Source organism: Ostrinia furnacalis, unplaced genomic scaffold (genome assembly GCF_004193835.3).
Source record: "Ostrinia furnacalis isolate ACB-3 unplaced genomic scaffold, ASM419383v2 OfSCF4761, whole genome shotgun sequence".
In the NCBI taxonomy this organism is placed as follows: domain Eukaryota; kingdom Metazoa; phylum Arthropoda; class Insecta; order Lepidoptera; family Crambidae; genus Ostrinia; species Ostrinia furnacalis.
Window position 1 is genome coordinate 63,359 of NW_021135000.1, and position 21,506 is coordinate 84,864.

The window sequence follows — 21,506 nt, forward strand, 5'->3', positions numbered from 1 at the left end:
GGAACGTCCGTGTGTATCAAGCAATGGCTGGAAGCGACTGGCGAGCCGCCTACGGTATTCGTGAAAGCGTTCAGCTCAGCAGTTGATTTGTGATTTCGAAGATTATTGCTAGCACACTCCATTACTAGTCCGTAATTTACTTTTGGACTAATACTTAGGAGGATTTGCACCTGGTTTGCTTAGTCTGATGTATGATAATGAAGCTAAGACCTTTAGAAGAATGATGATATCATGACACGTCATTAAATTAGGTCAATAAAGAGTTAATGGGGCAAGTTCTGATGCTTTATAATGCATTTAATGCAATGCATTCGGTTACTTAGATTTTTATTTTACGAGGGCAGCTATTTATTTATTTTTCTTTAATGCCACATAAATTGATGTTCATAAGGCGAAATCTTATGGAATTCTCTACCAGTTCATATTAGGTTTGGATTTTGGTTCTAATAAAAATTGAAAAGGTATTTGAGGATCAGTAACAGTTTTTTAGATGTCATTTTTACCGTCTTCAAACTAAGACAGACTAATTGAACTGATATTTTCTCAGCTCAACATGTTAGCTCTGAGATTGCTTCGTATATTTTACTATTCCAAAAGAAAACATCAAGAAATCTGTACACAGCACGAGTTTTAAAGAAGAAAAAACTAGTACCAGCTTCCTCATTAACATTTTTACACTTTTCTGGAGTTATAGTTTCCTTTCCCAGTCTAACAATGGAGTACGTTGACTTTATTTCTTGTTTTTCAGAGATCCTTCTAGCATTAAAAAATGAAAGAACCCCTTTAAAACTTTATGTATTCGGTTTTCGCTATGTGTGTTGTATCCTGTCATCACTTTATAACGACTGCTGATTTAAATGATCATGAAAAGTGTTTCAGTGATATTGTTAACATACCCCTACCATACAGATTTTAGTTGTAAGATTGTTATTAAGATTTCAATTAAATGTTCTTAATATCATTATCAAGACTTGGTAAGTAGATACATAATATGTACTATATGCAATATAATATACAAACACCTAACAAAAGCTCCAAATGAAATGTACAATTATGACATAAACTTTTTCTTGATGAACATAGTTCTTTAGGATGTTCTGGATAAAGCCATATTTCAACGAATGGCTTCCCAATATTTATACATAAATACTTAAACACTATCCTGTTAACTCGACGGAACAGTAACACTAAAGCTGGCTCGCTCCCAGTCAGTTTTTATTTGTGAAGCCCGGTATGATGTTTCGCTTTTTTATTTTAATATTTATCTTGGCTTTATGACAATTTTATTAAGGCCGAGGCGGTCCTGTGCAGCGCCTTGCTCATTCATTAAATGTAGCTTGACGCTGGCGCGGCCACAGTGCTGTATATTAAACTCGCAAATGTGGAATTATGGATTTTTCTATTCGAGTTTTAACAAAATTTTGCTATTTTAAATAACTAAATAGCTGGTACACAAGCCTGGTACTAGAAATGTAGGATTTAGTACAGAGGATTATGGTGTGTTTGGTCTTTTTTAGACGTTTTAAAGGTTGATTGTTGATATTAAAATGCTAATTAAATCTGAATGCATTTCAATAATGAACTGAAATAAAAAATGAAATGATGAATGAATGAAAAAACACTGGTATAGAAGTTCTAAACTGCTCTCAAAATTATGTAGAGTTGACCTTTAACCAACAAACGTAAAAAAATTCCTACTTAATTTTTACCTATTTATAGAAAATATAAAGAAGTAAAGAAAAAAGGTGTAATCGTTCTATTCCTTAGAAAGGAATAAGTATGCATTTTCTATTTGTGGAAGTATACGGGTACCTTAAAATACATGGTCTTGCCACAGTAACACACACCACAGGAAACTCAACTTACCTCATGCATCGCGCATCACACTGACTTATTTCATTATGGCCGCCGGCACACGTGACTCCCAACCAGCGTTGCCAGTTTTTTTTTTCGCCAAGTCGGGACTTTGGTACTTTTTGAGTGAAAATAGCGGGATTCTTCCGTCAAAAGCGGGACATAGTAAAAAAACGTATATAATCAAAGGTTTTCAAATATTTATCCTTTTATTTGACTTAAAATTACGTTTACGTGACAATAGATAGCAAAAGTAGCCATAGAAAATGTATTTTAACAAAAAAATAATATTTTAAATCCGATTTACTCTATCGTTAAATTCGTCTTTAGATTAAAAAAAGAAAAAAAAAACAAAAATCGAAATAAAAAAAATATTCTTTAGAATAATATGGCGTTTCAAACAATAGTCTGGTGAAGTGAGTGTCTCTCTCCGAAAAGCGGGACAGAGCCTGTCCCGCGCGGGACATTTAAATTTGATTTAAAAATCGGGACGTCCCGCCAAAATCGGGACGTCTGGCAACGCTGCTCCCAACATACGCCCCGTATGCGCACACGCAGCTTTTGTTGTTCTCAAAATTGTCTTTTTTGTCACACGATAGCCGCACCTTCCTCGTAAAACTCTTCTTTATCTTTTTTCCCGGAACCGTCATTGAATTTCGAATCCTGTTTAATGCGATGAATGGTAAAAGTACCTAAGTATAATACTTCAAGGTACATATACATTGGATTTGCTTGTTCTAATAAATAAATATTGGCTGTGATTGGGTTTGTAGTTAACCGTGCTGTTGGAGTTGTTTAACAACTCCAACAGCACGACACAGCTTTAACAAAACCATATTCCTGAAAAACGACTTAGATTTCAATGTACCAATAAAATTCGAATTTCTTTCTAATTCGAAAGCTTTTGTAGCTTTGAAATAGTTAATTAATTAGTACGTGAATTTAAGCCGTGTCTTTGTTTCCTTTTGTCATATTAAAAGTCGCATTTTGACAAATCATAAAAATTACCCTATAGCGCTAACATGAAAAAGTGTTCCTATTTAATCTGAAAAACTGACTACTTAATAACCCTTCTTCTGGCGCAGTCGGGTAAAAAGAAACTCTATTGATCTAGAAGTCGGGCACTAACCGCACTCCACATCTAAAACTAAAACAGAAATTAATCTAATACCTTTCCGAACTAAACCTCATTATTTAAATCCTCAGAACATCACAAAGGACGCCTGTGTGTGCGTGTTTCAATTAGGACACTCGTGTGGTTACAACTTTGTTTAAAGTTCCAGAAGTTTTCCAACCGAAGGGTCGTTTGAAGCCTTAAATGGGAATTTTAATCGGTAATTTAATTAGTGATGTGCTTGATGTGTGATAATTTTGTGCCGGTTTTGTGAACGTTTACAAAGGGTGAGTAGGTATATACCGAAGATATTGATCAAAGTAATACATATTAAAAACCCACAAGAGTAATTATTACACATAATGACAAAATCAATAATGGAATTTGGTTAGAATTGGGTTATGTATCTTTCCTAACATACTTATAAAATGTAAAAAAAACCTCTGCATGATGGTATACATTTATAATTATTTACACTAAAACCACCTAATCTTCCAATAAAATCAGTAATCACCATCAAAACGTAATGGAATTTGAAACGTTTCTAATATTGTGAAAATGAATAACTAATATTGTATACGCAAGATACTTTATTATGCTTAGGGTTGGCACTATCATTTATAATTTTCAGAACATCTAGTAACTACAAAGTTCGTCATATTTTACCTTAAAATTTATATTTATTAACGCGATTTTAACAATTAAGTTGCATCTTCAGATGAAAATATTACTTCCCCGTTCATCTATGTATGTACTTACTTTATGACTCCTAGCAAAGTTGTAACTCCGTTATGTAATAGTAAACTATCTCCTGCTTCTTTCACTCAAACCTATGTAATGAATTGTCTATATCACCTATTGTACCACTTGTGCCTCCTGGCTCGAACGTCGTAGGCTTTTTGCATGGAGGTACGTCAGATGTTTCTACCACCAGCTTCACTGTCTCGAATTTTTTTCTCGTTCCCCTTCTTGTCATCGGCCTCTTCACAGCGGTAGTTTCAATACTATTAATACTATGCAGTTTGCCGGTAACGCGAACGCCCGCCCACCTTATTTTTAGGAAGGCGCTGGGTGCAGGCCGTTTCCAAACTGCCAATCTGGAAATCTTTGGTGGGTCTATGTTCAGCAATGGACGTCTTATAGCTGAAATTATGATGATGGTGACGAGTAATACTGATTTTTTTTCGAAAAACTGATTTTGCAGTACATGTAGGTCGTAGGTAAGTAAACTTAAATCAACATTTTCTAGACTTCCTCGACAACCCTGCCAATAATAAGTGCGTTAGTGAGTTTCGTGCATCGATGAGCCAATAAACCTAAGAATTAATGAGTCGTGCTGCCGAAACACTGATTTTAATGCCTCGTGACGAGCCCCGACAAGCTTCTATTCATTGCGGTGGAATTACGATCACGCTCTCATAGTTTGTTGTGCTGAATTTATAGCAAGTTATAATGTCTAGGCGCATCATGCTTTGATGTTTGATTTGGATGTCGAAGTATTTGGGCAACTAGATTTTTCATCATCATTTCAGCCATAGGACGTCCACTGCTGAACATAGGACTCCCCCAATGATTTCTACAATGGCCGGTTGGGCCGCATCCAGCGCCTTCCCGTAATTAGATTTTTACTGTCGTCAAAATGTTAACTACTTTCCTTCGTTCGTTTAAGCCAAATGACGTCCACTGCTGGACAAAGGCCTCCCAAGGATTTCCATAACAACCGGTAAAATATAACTTTTGAATTGTTGAATTCAGTCCCTATTTTTGGATCAATCCAACTCACCTATCCACAAAATACCTACGCATAACACTTAATAAGTTAGGTATTATCTTAAAAGTTAAATTGAGCAGATCATCTTTGAGTCTCTATAAAGTATCATAAGTATTAAATATTCGCCACAGAGTAGGTATTTGTGCGTCACAGACGACACATTGACAAACGAAGCAGATTACGCTTTTCTTTTGGAAACGAGAAAACTTAGAAAAAAAATGTGTGTTTATTAAGAAATTAGGTTAAAATAAATAATATACTGCAGTAGCATAAATTTGTAATATGCCGAAACTAAGTCAATGTGTAGAGTAATAAAAAAACAAAATTGAAGTTAACATCTTGAGTTGTATTTCCTAATTTGTTTATTGTTTCATTGCGCTCTTGAAGATTTTGTATTTGCTTGCGCATCATAAAAAGTTATTTTATTAGAACGTCCAAATCCATTCTCCTTCTCACATCCTTGTCCTGACATTATTCATGCGGCTCGCTATTTGTATTAGTTACAAATGAACGGTTACCGAAATAATTTAAATGCTAATTCAATAATTAAGCCGCCCCGCCCGATACAATGCGGGATTACCACTATTTGCATGTGTTACTTGGGTTACATTGGTTTTAGTATGGAATTGGCTTATGATTGGGTTTTGAAACCTTAAAAAGGAATAATATGACTGTTTTATTTTGCCGTAGTTAGGTATTATGCCAGCTTTATGGACAGAATTCTGAGAAAAGTTATATTCTAAAGATTTAAGTTTTCAAATTTTGCCCGGTAATAGCTTTCTTTTCAAGTAAAAATAAGCCTACTTTTAGCCTAACAATAGACAAGAAAAAAAATCCAATAAAACATTGCAATTAAAACTACAAAGTGGCTGTCAATCCAAATTACTAACCGCCACTTACACCGACGCGTAAGCAAATTAACATCGTGGACGGAGTCGCGGGAGCGAATTAGTCGGCTCTTTGTGCAATCAAGCGGGCCCTTCGCGCCTAATGAATATGAATACGGCCGAATACGAACCCGTACCCACCCGCGGTCGACGCAACTCATTATACAGGCTGTGTGTCACACCGATGTGTAATGTGGATTAGTTCGAGTAAAGTTCGGGACGAGAAAGGATCAGTGTGCTTACCATGAGTTTACGGTAGGTGTGCTCGTTAGCGAGTGCGTCAAAAATATTTATGAAGATTTTAGGTCTTAAAAGTAGTACATTTAATAAAAATTTTTTACATAGTCGCTAGCGAGGACACTAACGTAAACTCATGGTAAGCACACTGTTTACTTACTCGTGACATATTTAGCATTAAAGTATAGGTAGGCACTTAGGCAGTTACTGGTTTTTTCCCGTAAAAATATGTTATTTTTGAAAAATGGCGTTTAAAAAAGTTTATATTGACATCTGAAATTAAAAAAATATGTCATATTTACTCGTATATTTCGTTAGACATTTGAGTAGTACGCAATGCCGAAAGTTAACTCACCTGTGACTTAACAATAGAATTTACTATTTTCTAAACGTTCTTACTATTTAAAATTTGGTAAAAATATTATTTAGGTTACACCTAGCGTCTGGCTGCATTTATTTGAAATTATGTACTACAACGGTGTGATAGACGGCCATCTAATAGTTATGAATACGCAAATTCGACTTCTGTTCCGCTGCGCCTAACTGTCTGTTCATTTTTGGAGGTGATGTGAACAAAGCAACTTTGTAAATTATGTGGATTTTGGGGGGTCTTTAAGTTTTAGCTTTGAATCATGAATTATGATGAATGTTTTGTATTTTATTGTATTGCACAAAATATTTATGTAGGTACTCTTGCGATTTTCCGAATTTTAAAATAAGAATGAATCAGAGAAATCGAAAAATACTTAGGACCGATTTTTCAATCGTCATAATAACTTTTAACTAGAGAAAAACATTGACATTTTGACGGCATATTTCCCATACTAAAACTGTCAATGTACCAAACTTGATCTTCAGTTAAAAGTTATTCGACGATTGAAAAATCAGCCCTTAAGACTTCAAGCATTTTTGGAAATGAAAGTATTTTTCCTGGAGCCAATATCGCCATTTTCCTAAAAATTTATAATCCTGGGAAAAGTACACAAATAAACATGATATGATTAAGTAGCATTATGTACTAATGCGCAGTTACAACAGTCTTTCATAATGGACCTAAAAGACAATGATAACAAAAAGGACCGCGTGTGAGCATCCAAAAGGTGGACACGTCCCAGTTAGATGCGCGCGCGCTGATACGTCACTACCCAGAAGGGCTGGATGAGCGCCGGCGCACTGTGACGTAATAAGGGACATCGGACACTGATGGTTTTGAGACACTTTAAGTAAGAGCACTAATTTAAAAAAAAATTTCTTAGAGTACCTACTGATTTAAAAAAATACTTGCCAGTAACATGAAGCAACTTGAAAACTTTTTTAAAGTAAAAATAAGATGTCGAACTACTGTCGCTAATAGCAACGGAATGGATCAGAGTCACAAAATACAAGCGTGATAAAAACCTTAATAAAAACATAATAAATGTATCCGCTTGATAGCTGATGATGACATCATTTGAATTGTACGATTTCAGAAAGCACTGAGGTGAGATGAAAATAAAAATATAGGGGAGAGTTCGGTATATTGTACCGCCGGGTAAATTGTACCACCCTCATATTTCGTAAAGTATTTATTGAATGTCTGTAATTGAAACACTCAGCGATACACAAATAAATTCAATTAGTATCGGCCATGTGGTTTTTGCCGTGACAATTAACACGTGTGTTTTATTTTGAAAAGTATTTTTCATTGTTTTCAAGTAACTTTTGACAATGCATGTTTAGTTTGTAATTTTGTTAAATTTAATCACCGGGTGTTTCTAATATATCATTTAGAAGCGTAAATTAGTGTGGATTACAATTATTTGATAGATTTTTCGGTATTTATAAGCTATATTTTTTACCGATTTTTTAATAGCACTATCACCTAGTCGGCTAAATTGTACCACATCAAGTTGAATGGAACTTTATCAAAGGATTTTGAAAATTTTTTTTAGTAAATCACAATATGAAGTTTTATTTGCGTAGTTATGTTTAACGAACAATAANAAAAGGTCTAAACACATCGATATTAAGTACCATTTTTCTAGAGAACAAGTACAAAACAATATAATTAAATTGTTGTATCTCTCCACAGGTAAACAGATAGCGGATGTTTTAACTAAGCCGCTACCAGCAGTTGTATTTAGACAGTTCAGAGATGAGATGGGTTTATGTTTGTAAATATTTTATTATTTTATGTACCTACTTATGATTTAATGAGTGATGCATTTTTTTATTTAAGTTCAGAGATGAGATGAGTTTATGTTTGCAATATTTTAAATATGATTTAATGAGTGATGCAATATTTTTTTTTATTATTTAATGGTCTGATTAGGTTTTACTGGGTTTTCCTAATCCTTGCAACAAATGTTGGGCCATTGTTTATTGTAATTTTTCCCAGAAAATACTTGGAAGGTTTTAATGTTCTGGTTAGTCAGAAAACTATGATTGTAAATAGTTTGTAATTAATTTTTGAGGGGGCGTGTTAGCATTTACTTGAAATTATTATTGCAAAAATTAATTATTTTTATGTTTCTTTTACTGGCAATGTTATTAACATGGCAACACCAAATGTGTTCAGTATAAAAGCCATGGACGCCCATTTTACCCTCTCTTTTCTTTTCGATACTTCGCTACGCACTGTGTGTTAGGAGGCAGACATTATACCTTCCTCGTATACTACCCACATATAATAATATACGTTCTAACGTATTTTTCATATTTAAACCTGCATTTTTCTTTTCGCCCGCATCCTATTTCCAATATATGACAACCATTCAACTTACTATAAAGTTGTTTATAATAAACAAAACATAATTTTGTGCAGACGGTATGACAAGAGACACCAAAGTGTTGGTTGACTATACAATCCAAATTACTAGTACCCAGTAGTAGACCTTTTTAAAGGGGGGCGCGGGCCATCTGGGGTGCGATGGTGAGCGACCTCCTCGTGGTGCACCCTGGGCAACGTCCGCGTGGTCTGTTCACGCGGGCGGCTAACTTCTCACCTGCGCGGCAGGTCTCGTCAACTCGGCGGGCCTGTCGGGCAACCCGTAACTCACAATTGAGTGGGCCGGGGGCCGTCGAGGCATTTGCCCGGGCCACGATGCAGGGGACATCTTTAAAAACCCCCACAGGTGGGGGCTGGCGGGGCGTTTGCCCGGGCCCATTCTTTGGAGGGCCGCTCTCGGTACTTCTCTGATCAGCAGAGCTGACCGAGCAGCGGCATAGAGCAGACCGTAACCCGCTACGGCGGGCCGGGGGTCCTGTTTTACCAGGGCCGCGAGGAGAAAACCTCTATAAAAAACAACTGGNTCTATGAAATAGTAAGTTGAATAATTTCTCTATAATTATACACCATGAACATTAGAAAAAACAAAAGAAAACTATGTGTAAAATGGGATTGAAAAATACTAGTCCAAATTAGCGGACTCTCCCTTAATACTTGATAAATAAATCTCACAGTATCTTTAGTTTAAAAATCTACTTACTTAGATTTGATAAATTGAGTTTTAGTCGCAAACAATATTTCCAAATTTCCCAGAAATGAACAAAAAGATTTTACTGCATACTAGAAAACAGTTCACTGAACGGCTCACCTTACATTAGAATAAAAACGGTTGTTTGTTAGTTAAAAGTAGTGCACGTGCGATGACAACACGCCCAACTTATTACAGAAAAGATAACATCGGGTCAGCTTTAACAAACGTGTAAACCTTTGTTAACTCTATAACGACCCGTTTAATATTAGCAGCACGCTTGCTACCAGTTCTTCCTACGTTTTTTGTCATACGTTTAATTGTTACTACTCCATCGTTGATATCATCTATGACTTCATGGGAATTGTCCCTCGTTCCGCCATTTTTACTTTTGTCGGTACAATTTGGCTGTTTAACCAAGTTGTTTTCTTAGTAATGAATGGATACGATTGTGTAGCACGGACGGTGTACTGTTGCTTTTTGTTTTAAGTCATTATAACTTTTATTGTCGATGTTAATGTTGACACGAATGTCTTAATGACAATGGCAGAGATAAGAACGGTATTCGTGACACAGCTTAATGTATGAGAAAACAGTACAAGGCGGACGTGTGCTTTCTTATTAACTACAGTTCAATGTCTTCAAACTTCGATGCTTAGGAAGCTTTCTGTGTAAATTGTAAAGATTAAAATGAAAGCATTCGTGATCTTAGCTAGACGCTTATGTTAGTCCTGGGACAATTCCTAAGTAATGTGAGTGAAAAAGAATTGAAAATTATCTTTTTCAGTTCGACTAGAGAATGTCGTATTAGATTTATGACGGTCTGATTTTCTTAAACAGATTCTTGTGCTTTTAAGTTACTTTGACTGAGCTATAAGTAGCTACATATTCTGATTTGCAACGAGTTGGTTTCAATGAAAATGTCAATTAGTTAAATTAGATCAAATTAGAATAAAAACGCATATATAAATTGAACCCACTACGGCCAGAGCAATCTGTTAGATCGATCACCCAGTCAGCATTCGCGAGCACCTTCAATATCCTTAAAACATTGGGAGTGAGTACGACGTAGTCACATAGGTACTACCTACGTAATATTCGCAATTGGAATAAGTTTCACTCGTATAGTAGGTAAGGCTGTATAAGTTAAGGTAACTTTTTTCAGGCAACCTTTTTTTACAAAATTATTTCTAAACACAGTGTGCAGTGGAAGTACGAATAAAAGACGATTGATTTTCCAAATAATTAGAAGAAAGGGAGAAATTAGAACGTTATGTGATAAAAAAAAGTTTCTTACTGAACTTCTTACTAAGAACTGGCCATGTGCGCTGAATGCAGTCTTAAAAATGTTATGTAAACCTTATTATTGAAAAACAATTGCGAATCAAAAAATGTTAATAAAAAAAGTTTCTCATTAGCCAGGCGCGCGGCCAAGGAATGGAGGTTTGTCGATAGAAATACCCCTTTCATTCAGAATATTTTTTACGAGTACACTGTCTATAGAGTTTATAAATGTTTATGAACATAGAAGTTCAATGTCATGCTCATCTCACAAACTTTTTTGTCTTCGACGGAATTCGAATCAACTATATGGCGTCGTAAACTCTTAAAACATCATCAAAATGATAATCCACAGCTCTTGAGTTTGCTCTACAAAAATCGCTGTTATGAAAGCGTGCTAATAACGCCGAGGCGTCGATAGCTCATAATGTAGATCAATATCAGGACGTAATTTCAGCCTTAATTTTAAAGGGTGTCCTTAATCCGAGGATATTAGGGCTCCGGCAAACATCTTAACGCTTCCTTCATGTTGCTGAGGGGAGAACTAATGAACCAGAGGAAACTCGTCAAAGAATCTTGGATTGAGGGGTTTTTGCCAAAAGAGTGGAGTTTATTTTATAAGTTTGTTGAGATTTCAACTCAACGCAAGGGGTGTGAAGAAGCACTTGAGCGAATATGAACAGCTTTGAGAGATGACGATTGGGTGAAAAGAGATTTTATCATAAAAATATCATGGTCAAAATTTTAGGTGAGTAATGTACGAGCTAGGTAGGTACTTAGTTAAAATCACTGCTATCACCCTTAATAATATAGGGGCACAACTCAAAATTTTTGGTTTTTTACTTTTTGTACTAGAGAGGCATATTTTCGTCAGTTCTACAAGATGGCTTTCACAGAAATTGAAAACAATGATCAGATTAAAGAGTTCTACATTTTGTGCCCCTTCCATACTTTCATCTATCTTCCCGCTAGAAGGGCTGAATCAGAGACATGCCGGTATTTGTCGAATCCGGCCCCCGCGACTGTGGTCCAATTTGGAGTTGTGCCTTTGTGTGACAAACTTTTAAGTAAGTGTTAGTGAGCTAAGTCTAATTAATTCCATATATTTCTAATAATATGTTAAATTTTCATTTTTATTACATTGAACAAGTCCCGTTAATCATAGAAAATTATAAAATATAACTTTAACTTTAGTTAGACGGACCATGGATGGGTGTTTGTAGTTAAATTTATAACTCTCCTATAAAAGTAGTTTGCTTCTTGGTATTAATTTTCATACCTATTGGTTGATTAGGAGCCTATAGAATGTTTTATCGCGATGCTAAGAAATAAAGCGGTGGTTATGAAATACTTCCCGACAAATAAACTAATGATTTATAAAATAAGAGACATACTTACGTGTTAAGGCTATTAACGTTCGCTCGGGGCTCGGGTTGGCTTTTTTCTTTATTTATTTCATGAATAAACGCACTAGTCAGCCAAAAGGTGAATTACTTTAATATGTTAGTGTTATAATTTATAATTATATTCTTTAATTTATTACGTTCACATTTGTAAACCATATAACACAAATTGAATCTGAAGCATGGCTAAGGTGCTTTAGTAGTAAAATATTTTTTGGGGAATGTTAGAACACCAGAATAGATATTCTTGTGTTCAAAATTGGTTGCTAAAATCCTTCAAAAATTACACACGCCAATTTGAGTATTAAATTGTATTTTTTACAATAGCCATTTGAACTGATTCCCACATAATGTGGGTGATTATAGTAAGGGACAAGGAGAACGGTTCCTTCCACCAGGACAGCAGGATAGTGGAAAAAAGATACCAAGGTACTGGCTGTTGGACTTTAATAAGTGATATAAGTGATTATCCTGAACAAATCCATAACAGAAAACCTCACAGAAAAAGTTTTTGTAGGTTTTTCTTTAATTGATAAAAAACATATTTTTTATAGGGTAAGAGTCCCTATCTATCTAAGTAAAAATATTTTGAAGGCATAAAATTAGTATTTTCATGTCGGTTTTCTCAGAGAAATAGCTAATAGTCTTTATTTTAATCTAATTCGACATATCTAATAATTTTTTAGTATTCAGCACCCTACTCTTATACTGAATTGGCTATAAGCTACTATACCGCACAATAACTGTCCCCAATGTTATTGGGCGTAAATCAATATAAAAATCGAATAATACACTTATTTTTAAATATTAGAGAGCAATATTAGGGAATATGCCATAAAAAACAATTCAGCCTAAGGATTAGATGGGCACAAGTACAAGTAATACCCAAAATCACAACAACAGAAATAGTAAAATAAGGGCCTAACTTTGAAATATTTTTTTAAACAATTTTTTTACATACTCATAATCAATATTTCAAAAAATGTCTTATGTCAAATTATATAACAAATACCAGTGATGAAGTATGCTTAATTTGAAAGTTGTAGCTGATAAAATAAAGATTTTAGAGCCAATTATGTAAAAAACCGCGATCCGCCGATTGGTTTTTTGGCTTTTCCCAAAAAACTGAATTTTGGAGTTGTGCCCATTCATTATTAAGGGTGCGTTATGTACAAATAAACGAATTTGATTTGATTTGATTTGATTTGACATTTCATCGAACGCTAAACTTTATTCAGTACTTATGCCCTTTCCAGGGCACACTAAGCTCAATTAGACAAGTGATTTTACCATTTCAATTTGAACAACTCTGACTTAAATTATTAATTTTAATTAGTTAGTTTTAATCTTCACACCACTTCTTCTCACCATCAGCAGATAATGGACCAAAGGGGTGAATGGAGTTAGTATAATAAGTTATAGGTACCTACTTCAATTGTGACTGTACAGTACCAAAACAGGGGCAGTAAAGTTATGGGTCATACTAGAGCCCTAAAAGCCCATTGCTTAAAGTGTTAAACACTTCACTCCCATTCCAAATATCGTTAGATCAAATACTGATACATGCAAAATAAATTCATTAACCCTATCTAATTTTCTACGCGAGCTATTTGTCACGTGTCAACCCTTCCGCGGCCGGTCGGTCCGAGAGGCCTGTGCCAAATCCAAATGAACGCAATAATTGACGGTGGCCTTTCGGGCCTGGGCGTGAGAACAGAGTGCTGTGGAGCTTAGGGCTTGTATTTTTTTTATAATTTTCATTACAGTGTTAATTAGAAAAATAACTAAATTAAACATTTAAAGTTTCGTAAGGCGATAAACCCTATTTAGGTAGATGAGATCATTTAGAAAAGAAAAAATAATACGCTTTGAAAGCAGTGGTTTAAAATTTACATTCTCATCATATTAAATGGATATAATTTGGTTAAAAATCTTAAAACTATGTTTTATAAGATGCCACGGTTTAACATAATGTGCGGTTATCGTTATCCCTACCTACATGCTGTATTTTTCAAAATAAGACTACAATTTCTCGCCACTAATAAAGGTTAGTAAAATTCTTATACCTAATAGGATCTTCCACCAATAACATTATTTTTTTACATTCTTAAGCATTTCATTTTTTTTAATTCATTCAACCATCATCCCAAATAATGATTTTAATTTTCAACGGACCATCAATCGAGTCGTTTAAAACGAGATAAAACCAGACCCCAATCCGTTATTAGCATTCAACATTGGCATTCACCATTAAAATTCACACTCCACCGATTCTTAACTGTAATTAAGATTTTAATACGCTAAAACAAGTCCACGAGATCTGTTCCCCTAACTGGGGGTGACATAATCGGAGAAACAAATCTGGCGACTGGTGCTGCATGTAAATGATGATGATTAATTTGTTCCCGAATGACAAGAAGGGTTAAAAGGCAAGGGTCGTAATTTCGCCACTTGTTCCAGGAATCCCCGGCATGCGAACGGTTAACATTGTAACTTTGTACTGTTGGAAGATAAGGTGCGCTGTGTGTTTTGGTTTGGGGAATTGAGACATTTATGTCAAATCATATAATATCACCTTCTACTTGACACAACACTAAAGTACGGCCAACAGCTAGCAGCGATACAAAAGGTCGATAGGTACGACGACTGTGGAGTTGACATAAATTATGTCTCTTCCCATCTTATGTATTTGTCGTAATGTTTCGTTCTCCCGCCAAAATATGTCAAAGTCAGACGGGTTCACTCATGACATTAGGTTTGTTTACATTTAGTACCTATCGCTTCTCGTTGGCCGTACTTTAGTTTAACTTTTTTTAAATAAGTATCTAAATGATTTTCGATATAATTTTCTAGAAAAATAATTTACTTATTTGGAATTGAAATTTAGAATTTTGGGATTTTTGAGCATTAAATATTTAAAACTGGTGTGTCAATTTAATTATTCAATGGTATGTTTACTAATTACAGGCGCTGTGTATTTTTCTTCAATTTTCTATCTATAATATGATAGAAAATTGAAGAAAAATAAACCGGTAAATAGTGAGTTACGACTTTATCTTTATCTTTATGATTTCTAAAATGATAAAGTCTAAGATAGAGTTTAAATTTTGAAGTTACAACTGTAGAATATAAAATGTGTTCTTTCATTTCAATTAAAACACAAGAATAAACTTTGTTTTCAACAATCTTAAGTAGGGTACAAAAGGCAAATTACACAGTTCACCATCCAAGCCTTGTACAATCGGCAACGCCATTTTGACGTTTGATTGTGCGTCTCCCAGTTTGATGGAGTGCGCGGATATTTCCGGAGAGTTGTACTCGTATTAATTGCAATGCGAGGGATTTTCGGGTTGTCCGGAATTTTAAGTCCGTCTTTGATCCTCTGGGGTCGGTTCTGATTAGTCATTCGTTGTGTTCTTCGGTTGTGATAATCGGTGATTACACTCGTGAGTTCAAACGTTAGAGATTGGTAATTGTTTGGTTAATTTACTTGGACATGTATTTGTTTTACGCTCTTAAAAAGATTAAGAAATACGAGTAACTGAGAAAAAACATTTCAAACGAGGTTTTGATATTGAAATATTTTAGTCACGAAACTATTTTGATGATGTATGGAACATTTTTATCAATTTGATTCATTTAATTAAGTAAGTATACAATACTGTAATTTTGGGTGATTTTAATTTATAAAACTGGTTACAAATGTAAGGACGTCCTCCGAATGTTAGTATGAAGGTCTCCAAGCTTTAAATTTTACATCCGCCGTGTTAATACAAAATTTATTAACCACGCCAAGAATTATTCGTTCCTATTGTTCCTCTGAAGAAATGTGATCGAAACAATGCCTTCATAATTTATTTTTCGAGCGCATCCCAGTTCTACAGATAAAGTCGTGATAACAAATGGTAACTAAAATAATAAAATAAACAGCGGCTGTGTAGCAAGCGACATATTTCATTAATAAAGTTAAAACGAGCATCGGGACATCATACGGACTCACTTCGCAGTATCCATACGTTACGGAGATAAAACAAAAGACTGGAGAAACCGTTGAGTTATGTATCTTGAGACTGATGCGGGTTCGAAACAATGGGCGATCGTGGCGCCCCATGCGGCGAGCGGACGAAACGGGGCGTGAATGCACCCGCCCGCCCGTGACGCTTAGCGACATCTATTATAGAATAGATGTAACAAACCACAAGCGCTAACCAAAGGTGAGATAGGTTACAATTTGAATAAATACCTCGTTTTACTATCTCAATCTCATGCGCAAAATAGCAGCGAGATTGTAAGTCGTCTATATCCAAATAAAGGAAGTGTAGCCGCGCAATTTGTTCCACAAAGTTAAATTAGGAGCCAGACGCCAATGGAAAAGCGTTGAATTTTGCCAAAAATATTCATAAGCTGTCATCAGGCGACTGGACCTACGCCAGCTGCGGCGAGCCGACGACAAAATATTTCGCTGCAAAATACTTACTCAGGCAAATCACCCCCTCTTTAAAATCACTTTTGAAGAATTGCGGGACAATCTCTTAGAAACTTTCGCGGAAATTATCAATGGCTTAAGTTTTTGGGGTAGAAAATGGTTGGAGCCCAGTTATTGGGTTTGGGTGTAAATTAACTTTACTCTATACAATGTGGTGAAGGTTTTCTTGCAATTAATGTGTCATTTATATTTCTCCCTAAAAGTTTAAGAAACTTCAGAAAGTTTTTTTGATGTGACAAAATATTCTAACCAGATGCCTCAGCACATGTCGCCACCAATTACAAGGGGAGCTTAGTAGGAAACAATATATCTGGATCTAAATTTACGACATAAATAAACTATCTATCCAAAACTAGTGGTCGCTCCACGTTTTCCCTAAACGCACCATTACTTAGAGTCACTGACTCGTTGCGCGGTTATTTATGCCTCGCATTAAAAACAAAATGATATGCCTCCGCCGCTGAAAATCTAAAAAGAATAAGCAATAAAACGATAAAACCCAAATCTGATACATACTAGGGACGCAGCACCCCGCAGGGCGTGCGACAGAGAGCGCGCTATACATCCGCGAAATGAATAGGATGCTACTGTTTCATCTCTCACCTCTATCGGCCGGCGATCTCTGAATCGTCCTAACTCTTCCCGCAATAAAACAAAAATCGACCGTAACACTCCGCGTTAAGCTTCCACAATCGCATGCAGATTACAACAAATGGATTCGAGATTAATATAGTACGAGTGCCACCCCTTCCCATACCACCCCATTCGGCGCTCAGCATTCAAATAGGAATCGAATGGATGACCAAAACATAATATCGTTGGAAGACTCAGCCGCTATAAATCAAATGAGAAATAATCTGTTTCGGAGCGGATAGTCGCCAGCGCGCCGTCATAAAAACGCAAAACGTTTTGTCTGATTGAAATCTTTACGTCACGTTTAGCTTTTTTCGTGGTACTGTTTCCATTTTCCTTGATGTATAATCAATGTGTTAACGGGTGGACGGAGGGCTTCGAGTAGATTTGCTACACAAAAGATTCTGATATTGAGTTTGAAAGTAGTTTCTCTTCTTTTATGTTAATGGCAGTTTCAGTGTGGCGCGGTAATGGCCTGGACGAATGTCCCACTTTGAGGGACACGCGGGACGAGTTAGCATCTCTGTTGTTTACGCTTCAGTAATTTTCGTATTAAGAATATTTACATACAAAACGCTCTCTCATAAGTGCATTTAAACATTAATGTAGAGCTCGCTCGGATGACGCTTAAGGCTACCCTCATACTCGTAACATTGTGGATGGAGTATTTTTTGTGGAATTGTTACTCTTATGTTAATACATTGACACACATACCCATCAGCAGATATAGCTTATGATTTTATGTGGCATTACGCGTATCAGAAGCATAACTTAACACTTCGATATTACAGATGCAGGCAGAAATGTTATTTATTTAACGGATTTTTTTATTTAAATACCAAGATCCCTAAACAAATTTAATTAAGCTAATCGCCACAAAATCGTTTAACCTGTCAAATTATAATTTAAAAAATCGACATAAAACGCCGGCAGATTGCGCCACATATGGTCAACCTGTCCCATAACCGCGCGGCACATGCCATGCCCATCACAATTACCGGAGGAACTCAAAAAATTCTTACGAACCCGCACCCAAAATTAAACCTTATCCTTCCAACTTAGAGTTATAAATCGATTTGGTTTTAACTCTCGAATATCGGCCATCTGTTCCGGATGATAGTTATCGAAAAATTAACAATTTGTTTAATGTAAATGAAGCGAGGTCAATCCTTCGATAAATTATCGAGCGTTTAGCGATACTTTAGAATTTTATGCTCACCGAATGTCACCTTTCCTGCACATATTGGCTTATCTTTGGATCGAGTCACGCATTTTAATGAGTTTTTTAAGACACGGTTCAGTGGACAGCTGTTTTTATAAACTGTGAAGTCTGTATCAGAAACGCTTTTAAATGAGCTGATAATAAAAAGTTAAGTTTTTAGTTACAAAGTAAGTAGGTATTGCTCCTTTACTAACGCTCGAATGATTTTTATTTCTAAAACATACCAAATCAAAATCATAATTACTGGAAAAACTAAAAATAATTAATTTGACTAGCCAGGGTTTTCTTGAGACAAGACAACCAGGGAGCGGGACAGACATTATTCTTGAGCTTTCTATTGAGTTATAAATAAGAAAAATTTGTTTGTTTATATTGAATAGGCTCCAAAACTACTGAACCAATTTGAAAAATTGCTTCATCGTCAGAATCCTACATTATTTCTAATGAAAATAGGCGGTACGAAGGTGCTATTTTTATACCAGCCAGTGTTACAAAACAAAACTTAATTTATGTTATGTTTATCCCAAAACAATTAATGCGCGGTTCCGTAGGCGTTAGCGTGACTAACGCACATTAATTGGGATGATAATAACTTCTCGTCTTATCAACAACACATAATTAACTAGCTATTTTTGTTGCATTTTTGTCTAATTTGAAACGTCTATACACGTGGGCGACTATTTTCCTAATTTGTTTATGGCTTAAAAGTACAGAAATCTTGAAAATTTTAATTATTCGTAGTCAACAGGGTCGCTTAATAAATGGATTTAGATTACTAGTGTTGAATTAAATTTTCAGAAAATAATTGAAAGTGCAGTACGGAAAACGCACAGACCTTGTGTAAAATTGTGTTCCTTGTTTGAATAGAAAATCGCAGGCAATTCATTGTAAATGCCTGAAAAAGTAGGTATGTAATAATTTTGTTTATTGTTTTGTTTCAGCAGCTGGATGTTCTACAATGGTTGAGGACTCCCGATGAAGCTCGCTCTAGCTTCGGCCTGATCATCACATTCCATCAGATGAGATACAGGGCAAGAGCTTCCTTGAAGTTCTTCGGTCTGACCATCACTTTTCATCAGGCAAGATGCATGCTCAGCTTCCCAAGGTTTAAAAATAATTATAGTAAAGAATTATCAATATGAAGGTATTCGCATATTAAATAAGTTTACGGTTGAGGATAGGTACCCGGTGAAGCGCGCTTCTAGCTTCGGCCTGATCATCACTTTTTTTTAGGTGAGTGAGATGCAGGCCAAGAGCTTCCCTATTGTGGTGTATAATAATATGAACGAGTATATTTAAAATGTAGCATAAGATACAACATTTCGAAGGCATTTGCGTAGGTTTCTCGTAACATAAACAGCGTGGTATCCTCGTTCATTCGACCCCAGCGATTCTTCCTAGGTGTCATTATCGAAATGATATATTACGGAAAATAAAAAAGGGAATTAAACAACCCCGAGCTTCAAATAGACAATCGCATGTCGCCAAGTAATTATCAGTGAGCTTTCAAAGTTTTTTCCTCAGTTTCGTGACTGTTTCGACCATAAATCTTTGCCTAATGAGATATTAAAATTTATGCGAGAACCGACAACGATTAATCCTTTATTTTGGAGGAATTGAAATGTTTCGTCGATATTTGTAGGCAATTTGATATTGGATCAGTTACCGTCTCAAATCGTTAGGTCGTTAAAAATGCCGAAAACGAGCCGAAAATGTTAACGGCAGAATAAGTAGGTAAGTATTTACATTTTACTCCGGCTTTATAGAGAAAATCATTGGATTATAATGAGCTTACAAGGAACTTTTCTTAAACAAATTAAAACTTCAATTTACCTATAAGTATGCCCTTGTCTAGTCTTTGTAACATGAATCCTAAACTATATCATAACGAAATATTCTTTATATAAAACTTATCACTGAAAATAATGGATTTTTAAATGCTATTTTTATACGTACATTAAACTAAATCAACATTCACAATATATTATTTAATAACAGTAAGCAACAAGGTAGCAATCGGTTTTTTCACTGTTAAATAGTAAAAAAAACTCATTTAATATTTATTATTAAACAAATACGATCAAACTACAAACGAATTGGGCTAATTGAATCAACTCAATAAGCTGGTGCAATCAAAATCAACATTACAACACTGCATGTTGTAAACACGCCTTCATACTCTAATAGTTAACTCTACATCAGATAGCCACCAATTAACATGAGGATAGAGGGTGCATCTGATTAGTGCTTAATTGCCATGTAATCGCCGTTTAGTCTCTATCAGATGGCCAGATAGCCGTAGTTAAAGTCCGGTAAATTTCCAATTGTGTAAAATAAAACGTTTTTGTTTTGTTTTTGAATCGGTCACGCGCGCGTGATTCTTTTTTGTTTTGTTTTTTCAGTGTCATTGTCTCGTCTAGTTTAGTTTCAGCCTAATCACGATATTGGCAGTGAGTTTTTCCGTTGTTTCATAAATGATTCAGTATAAAGTCCGCAAGTGATCATAATACACAACGTTAGAGGCTAATGAATAAGCAATTGAATTCCATAATTGGAAATTAATCACAAAAGGATACAATTTGTTAGACATACATCATACTAAGGCTGGGTTGCACCATCTTACTTTGACTTTAACAAACGTCAAAAATCTGTCAAACTCCATACAAAATACACCGGTTATCGTCATAGTCACGGTTAAAGTTAGGTGGTGCAACTCAGCCTAAGTATTTGTACCTAATTGCAACTTTAACTGTAGTTTTAATTTTCGGTGCTTGATATGAAAAATCTCACAGATCGACGTGTTATTGGTAGATTTTACTTAACATAATTGTAGATGAAAGTAAAGTGATAAAGACGGCCATAAGCAAAATTATTTCACGGCTCTTTTTTTCACACAATTTTTTATCGAAACGAAGAAAGGTAAAAAGGCATCGAAAGAATTTAATTTATTAACCCATTACTCACCCAATAAAATACCCGTCCCGCAACATAACTTAGCATAATTAATTACCTGTTAAAAGCTTAACTCCCTAAATTCAACATGGCGGCCGTTCCTTGCCCATTGGAGCAGAGATCCTTTGCATAAGCGCCTTTTAACAAAACAAATCGATGTACCGATAAGCCATCGTCACGCACTTTCAATATACATTACTGCAATTAAAAT